This window comes from Monopterus albus, unplaced genomic scaffold, assembly GCF_001952655.1.
Source record: "Monopterus albus unplaced genomic scaffold, M_albus_1.0 scaffold18.1, whole genome shotgun sequence".
In the NCBI taxonomy this organism is placed as follows: domain Eukaryota; kingdom Metazoa; phylum Chordata; class Actinopteri; order Synbranchiformes; family Synbranchidae; genus Monopterus; species Monopterus albus.
Genome location: NW_018127898.1, coordinates 6293327 through 6300877, shown reverse-complemented (window position 1 = coordinate 6300877; position 7551 = coordinate 6293327). Strand labels below are relative to the sequence as shown.

Sequence of the window (7551 nt, the reverse complement as noted above, 5' to 3'; positions counted from 1 at the left end):
CAGATGTTTTATATTTGTTAAAAATGGCACTTTATCAAAGTGAAAATTTGATTCTGTATTTCAAATGAACAAAACTGAAACAGAAACAGAAACTTTCAAGTGTGCACCCCCTTGCTTCATTTAAGCTGAACTGCACCACTGACAGATTTGTTCAATGCTGCTTTGACAGTTAGTAGAAAGCAAACATTTCTTGAATGTGCAGTCAGTCAGTATCAGTATGACACCAAAGAGCCAACCTTAAAGTGTCAGGGTTGACAAATGCTTGCCCTGTTTTACAAGATATGGAAATGTGTTCAGTAAATTCGCATTCTTTAAAAGTAAATGCTCTTACAGTGAAAAAAAATAGCTGAAACTAGTGATATTTCCCTTCAATGGTCCTTATAAGAACAAAAACGACAAAGGGTAAAAATACAGTTGGGTTCCAGTCAAGCCTTCTCTTGCATAAAGGAACTCTACTTACAAACACCTACTGAACCTTTCATGGTATCAAGACTGTTTTATGCCCCAGAATCACAGTGACTACAACACATACTAACAGGTCCCAGTGGGCATATCAGCCTATAGCCTAATTTCCAAAGTAGCAAAATTCCTCCAAGAATTTCCACACATCACTTTCTGTGAACTTTTAAGTTCCTTAACTTGATCTCTTGTAGCTTTACTGTCTTATTCCATTAACATAATCTTGCTTTAATAGTCAGAGACAGGGCATGTGTGTGATTTCAGGCAATCTCATTTAGACTATGCAACGATGTTAAGTTCTGGGCAAAACTCAGAGAAATGTCCTCCTGTTAAGTCCTGCTCAGGAATTGGCTGTGTAAATAATTCATCATTCATAAGGAGACACATTCAGTTTGTGCCACGTTCACGTTGCTGAATGTCATGAATTCTGAGTGAACCAGTAGGTGGTGTGATATACACTCAGTTGGCAGTTTATTAGGGACAACTAACTAACACTAACCCACTCTAATGCAACAGTCCTGTAATAAATCCACTCTTCATGAAGGTGATAATGTTCAGTTTTTGTTGAAACTGTTAGAGAAGTGTTGATTCAACTGTACGCTCATTTTCTAAGATGCAATTTGTGCTGCTGTTGAATTACAGTGGATTATTCTGAGAGGTGTGTCTATTATTTTGTCTGTTTCTATCTATGATAAATGTATGGTGCAGTAAAGTTCAGGAGTAGCACACACTACAGCCATAGAGAGCCAAACGCTGGATATGTGTTTATAAAGTGTCCAGTGTTGTGCTACAGTATGTTTTTACTGCCATTTGTGGGATTTTTCACACCATAAACACATTAAGAATATGTTTTGATGATTTTTTTTTTTTAGAGGGTCAGAATATGACTTACAGAACAATCCATTACATTTTGGTGGTGATCCAGATCATCATCCAGTTACACAAATTTTTTTAATGGCATTAAGTGGAAACTGATCTGCCTTGGCAGTGGCTTGCATTGTCTCAGTGCTGCTCAGTGTACTTCCAGCACTCATCCTCAGCAGTGCCCCCAATGGGCTGAGAATGACACATCTCTGTGTTTGCTACCGGAGGCTTTGCGTGACAGCTAGACTCCTTGACAAGCGACTGTTTCTCAGTGAGGTCAGAGGAGTTATTAGAGCTCTCATAACACTGCCCACGTATGCATACAGACACACATACAAAAACAATATTAATCAGTGTCATGGAGTTTGACACAAGGGAGAGCATATAAAAATATATATTTTTACAGGCCATTTCCAGTTTTCTCTGCTTTACACACACAGAGACACTACTACCTAGAAAGAGAGCCTTGTTCCCCTGGAGAGAGTGGAAAAAATGAGCACATGCAATTGGGGACAGGGTGGGTAGGTGGAAAAGAGCAAAGGAGAGGAAAAGAAGAAAGACACTGGACACGAGGAGACAGACTCAATGACAGAACCAGATTTTCCTTCACTAGATCCAGCCACAATGAAGTTCACTTAAAGAGGGACTGATAGTGTTCACTGTGCAGGTGTATGGCCTAAAGCAGCTTCTCAGTTATTCTCAAAGACTGCCAATAACCTGCAAAGGTAAAGCTGGATTTTCTACCTGGGGTTTATATTTTAACTGAAACAAATTCATAAATGACACACTTACTAGAAGACATAACTTACTAGAACATATCGTTAAGTACACTCGGCTTGACATAAAAATTCTAGCTGTCTGTCATATCTATTGGCTGGGGATCAAAACTTTACTGGTACTGATACCTTGACTTTGATGCCGGTTCCTAAATGATACTTTTTTCAATACCAATTTTATAAAATGTATTTGAACAAACAAAAACAAAACAAAACAAAACAACAAACACACATTACAGATTTAAATACAGATCATTAGTTTTATTTTTTAATTCCTTGGCATTTTTGTGCACTCAGAGCAGTTTCATAACATAAAAGGTAAACCTATTTACCACAACCTTAAGTTCTGTTGACATTAACATCAATAAATAAAAATGTATAAAAACAATAGTATTGAAGTAATTCGACTGATGGCATAAAAGTATCACAGTTCGACACCCAGCGCCAGTCACATCAGCTTTGGGGAGGTTTAAGGAGTGCCCTTATTCCCAAAACTGCAGTTTAAGAATTTCACACATTTCAAGAATTAGATAATAAGCTAAGCAGATTAACAGGCAACAAAGAAAATAATCTACTGTAAAGTACTGTAACTATTCCATTATACTGCCGCAAAGCCATGCTCAACAAGGCACTACAAACAAGTCGAATGACTGGTATGCACTTAATTAGTGGAGATGTCACTTCATGGAAGAAGCAATCAAGCAGGTCTAACAGGTAGGGGAGCTTGTGTGTGTGTGTGTCAGCCTTTCATTGGCAGGTCTGAACAAAGACAGAATGACAACAGAGTTTCCTTTACATAACATGAATCAGTGTTACTTAATAACAGCACCTTAGATTTTAGTACAAGCTGAGCTGAAGTGGAAAATCCAAAAATCAATGGATGAAATATTTTATTAACTCCTGTAGGGAACTTGTTCTCACTTGTTAGCCACAGACAGCCTGCAGAACAGCTGGAAAGGAATCAGGGTCTCAAAAATACACAATTTCTACATGAATATTTAACAACACAGCACTGATGAATGGTTCATCCTCACTCAATTTACCAGGTCACACCTTTGCTACATAGGGAAGTTTGTTTAGATCACAAGGAGCATGGGTTGTGGGTGTTTACATCCACATTTTTAACAGTGTAAGGTTTGAAGTTTTTACCCCATACAGTCCCTTAATTTTAGAACAATGTAGCAAAAAACATGTAGGCAAGACAACCAAATAGTTAGGCCAAACAGAGGAATGTTCTTGTTTGGATGGTGAAGTCAGTTCCCTGACCCCTAGTCAGTTGAAAATGTGTTTTACTTCCAGACTAGAGGCAAAATCCCCTAGAAAGTAAATGTGGCTGCAACACAAGCTTGTAAGGGGCATCATATGTCTGCTGATGTCTATGGGATGTAGATTTTAGACAATCACTGATCACAAAGAAACCAAATATTAAACCTGAAGACTTTCATTAAAGCTACAGTATGTATCTTTTTTCAGATTATTTTGTTGTCTGCTGTAAAACGTGTCTTAATGTGGAGAGGTGTTGTTGAAGCCTCCTGTGACCCAGATTCACTGAACAGCACTGGCAGCAGTGCAGAGATATTAGTTCCTAAAATGTTTTGAGCAGGACTGACCTCTCTAACCAATCAGAGATATTCAATTATTTCTGCTTGATCAGTTAAGTTTTGCTGCATTCTCATTTCTTGTAATTTCATAATGACATATCTGAAGAGCTGGGCAGAGCGTGGTAGAGCGCAGCAGATCGTAGAGAGTGCACTTCAGTCTCACAGTCACTGTTTATTGTATGACTGCACTGCACTGGTATACTTAGGGTGCTTTCACACCTACAGCGTTTAGTTTGATTGAATCAAACTAGAGTTCATTTTCCCTCTTGGTGCGGTTTGTTTTGTCTGGTATGAACACGGTAATTGCACTCAAGTGCGCACCAAAACAACCACACCGAGACCCCCAAAATGAGGTGGTCTCGATCCGCATCATCTAGCAAACTCTGGTGCAGTCCTCCTAGTGAGAACGCATACCAAACCAAAACGGGACCAAAGGCCGTGAATCACATGATTTGAGGGCATTGGATTATGGGTAGATTTTATTTCCTGTCACCCACAACACGCGCCAGGATGAATCGTGGGCAAACTGCACGACTTGGTTTAAGTGGTAAATGCAAGTAAGGTAATACAAAATAACCAGGGCGAGGCCCAACCCGTGTATGTTGACCTCCATCCTCTCTCGTCACAGAAACGTGGACTTTCTTTCTTTACTTACTTTTTCTGTTCTCGCGGCAGACACATCTGACCAATCAGCGGAGAGAACGTTCTCGCGTAGTTTTATGTGATGCGTTTTGGTGCACTTGGATTTTTCTGTGTGTGAAACGAAACCGAACCAAGGAGACATTGCTACATGTTTACAAACTCGTCAACTGATTCGGACCAAAGGAAATGAATTAAGGTGTGAAAGCACCCTTAGAGGACAAACAAAGGCAGTAGTGCTCTTTTTTTTATTGGTATTAAAAAAATTAAAGACTAAAGGCACTTCAACCTAAACACAGGCAACAGACCTTTTTTCACAGGAGCCATTTTGACTTCTCATAGCAGGAGACGCACAAGTGTAAATAATAACATTAATAATGTATCCAATGTGCCAGCATGCACAGCACCAGGCCCCTAACACAGCCTCAGCTAAATGTACTCCAGTCATTATTACTGGTGTTAATTTGTACTGTGACACATCAAGCTTTCCGCAGTGAAAAAGGGTCTATTTAAACACCCAGCTTTAAAAATCATGTTTAAAAATCTGCTGACTCAAAACCAGAACTCACTTGGATGAGAAAGAACTTTGATTCAGTACTCAGGTATCTTTGACCTGAGTGACAGAATATTCACTATAGCCTGTTCACAGATGTTTCCTGTTCTCTTTAGTTGGTATTTGTCTACTAATAAAGGGTGAAGTGAGGCTGAGAAAGTGCTTTCTTCTGGCTCAGTGACAGAAGAAGAACTTTGAGTGACAGAAACTGGCCTGACATGATGCTAATAAAACCAGTAGATGCAGGTACATTATTAACCTGTAAAGAAATGTTCAGCCTTGCAACACGAAACAATACATGTCAGAGTAATGTCTGCATTTCTTGTCACTGGTAAAATAGAGCTGTCAGCTGATACTGTGAGTAATCAGGTTGCCAGCTGGCTTACCTGATGTTTCCCAGAAAGGTGTTGTCAATCAAAACGAGGGCATATGAAATTAAGGAGAAATGTGAAGGAAGAAAATGAAGAACATCCACCCCACGATTAAAACATTTAGTTCAGTTAAGTAATAAAATAAGTTTTGGTATCTCACTTTGCATCTCAAGCTGTGCTGTGAACACATGATGACATAGACAGCGAGACAGTACGAGACAGAACTAAAGGTCAACAACACACCCAGAACAGGCTGACTGCCGGGCCTGGCTATAGCCTAGCAAATTAGTGCTGAACAAACATGCTCCACACGATTATAATGAACCTGAAGGAGCATGGTCAGAGACAACACAGCCACACTCATGCCTCCAACTAATAACCCGGGGTGTGAGCTTGTGTGCATAAACATCTATTGCATCATGAAACTGCTCTTTATGATAGCTCAAAGAAAAACAATCCGTCCACAGTGGAAACAGTGGTCATGGAAAAGGGCCGGGCCTAACTGTGATATTACTTTTGACTGTACAGTACTGTAGGGATCTACTGGAACACAGTTTCCTAGCTTCACATGCATGTATAACATGGGATGTATACAAATATGAGGACACACTGGACAAAAATATGATCCAATTTGTGGAGGTACATGAGGTTAGGGTCATTGTGAGCCCAGTTATTCATTTCATTTACTTCTATACTTTTGACAAATTCAAGTAAATAAAACAAAGTTTTACCTAATCCACAAATCTTTCACGGCGGTGTGGAGGTATGTATTATTACAGCATTAACACCGTCTCAAAAGCACATAAGAGTACTTGTGCGCATACACACACAAGAAAACGCTAATAACCTGGAACAAAGCAGCCTTTAATGAATTTCAGTGGAGACTGGCTCGAAAGAACCAAAGCCCTCCTTTCTTTCACGAACCAAGGTTAATGTCTAACACCCCTTCCCCAACCCCCCACACACACAGAGGTTATGTCAACAGCCAGCATAATACAGAAGCTGCCTGGGTAGAGACCAACACCTGCCTATAAAAAAAACCCATGAAAATATGCTATTAACTGTCTGTAATGGTAAGTTCTCTGTCTCTGTTTCTCTCACATGCACACATACAGTGATCAGGACAGAGTAGGACAGAAAAGTGTATGAGCCTGAAAAAGAGAGCTGCATGAGACCAGAGCTGAGAACATACTGACTGTGATAATTTCACTTTGGCCTTGAACTGACCTCTGACCAAGTCAATACAAACTGTTTCTTGGATGTAAAGACTAACATTGCATATGGTCACAAACTTCAGTGTAAAGACTGTGGAGATATAACCTTCCCTTTTCATTTTCTCTCCAATCTACCTGAGTATCAGAGAGCGCTTTAGCACGATGTCAAAGTGGCTATACCAGCATGAAATGAAAACCTGCCAGTGTGTGTGCATCTTCCCTCCACAAGCATTAAAATTGGTGTCCATTTCTGCCTCGCTCATAGTTCACAAAGCCTCTGAGCCTCTGTACACAAGGCATCCGAGCAGGGAGTCAAACATGGAAGCAAGAGGTGAATTGAGTGTATGTGTGTGACAGAGGACAAGAGACCAAGGGTAAATAATGAGGCAAACCATCATCACCCTGTGCCAATCAAAAAAGAAACATGTCTTGCACATCATAAATACGTACATTTAGCAGCTTAGAAGCTGGTGGCCTGCGAGGGTTATTTCATATTTAATGACACATAAAACAAGGTTCACACACACTTTTCCTGATACTGGGGTTAAATTCTGTTGCTAAAATGACTGCAATGTTTGAATTTAGTAATACTTTCTTCATACATTATTTTATGGAGTGGTGTCACACCCTATAACACTTTTTTCTGTTAATGAAATAAACCAAATTTCTCCACTGCTTTGCTGTTTAAAGTCTCATCTCATACAACTTTGCATACCAAAGAATTGTGTAAAACAGTAACAAAATGGTGATCTAAATCAAATAAATACCTTATTAAAATAGAAAAACCAGAGTAGACTGTGGCTCAGTAGGCAGAGCGGGTTGGTTGTTCGAAATGCCATTCCACTGGTGTGTGAGTGTGCGTGCAAAAGGGTGAACGGGCAAATAGCCTGAAAGTGTGAGTGTGCTGCAATGCTAGTAAAGTGCTACACAAGAATGAGGCTGTTAACTCATGTCACCTTCCAAGTATATCGGTTCAAAATTAGTTTCCAGCTGGTGGTTTTAGCTAGAAATGCACTGTTGTACCCAGTACTTTTTACCATACTGACTCTGAGAGACGAGACAGTCCAAGTAACT

General features: G+C 39.8%; 1 protein-coding gene across 1 annotated transcript in view; it reads right to left on the bottom strand.

The window, feature by feature from the left end:
- LOC109956285 (protein kinase C delta type-like) overlaps positions 1–7551 on the bottom strand; it is a 24214-nt gene that overhangs the window by 12846 nt on the left and 3817 nt on the right. The gene's annotated exons all lie outside the window — the stretch shown is intronic.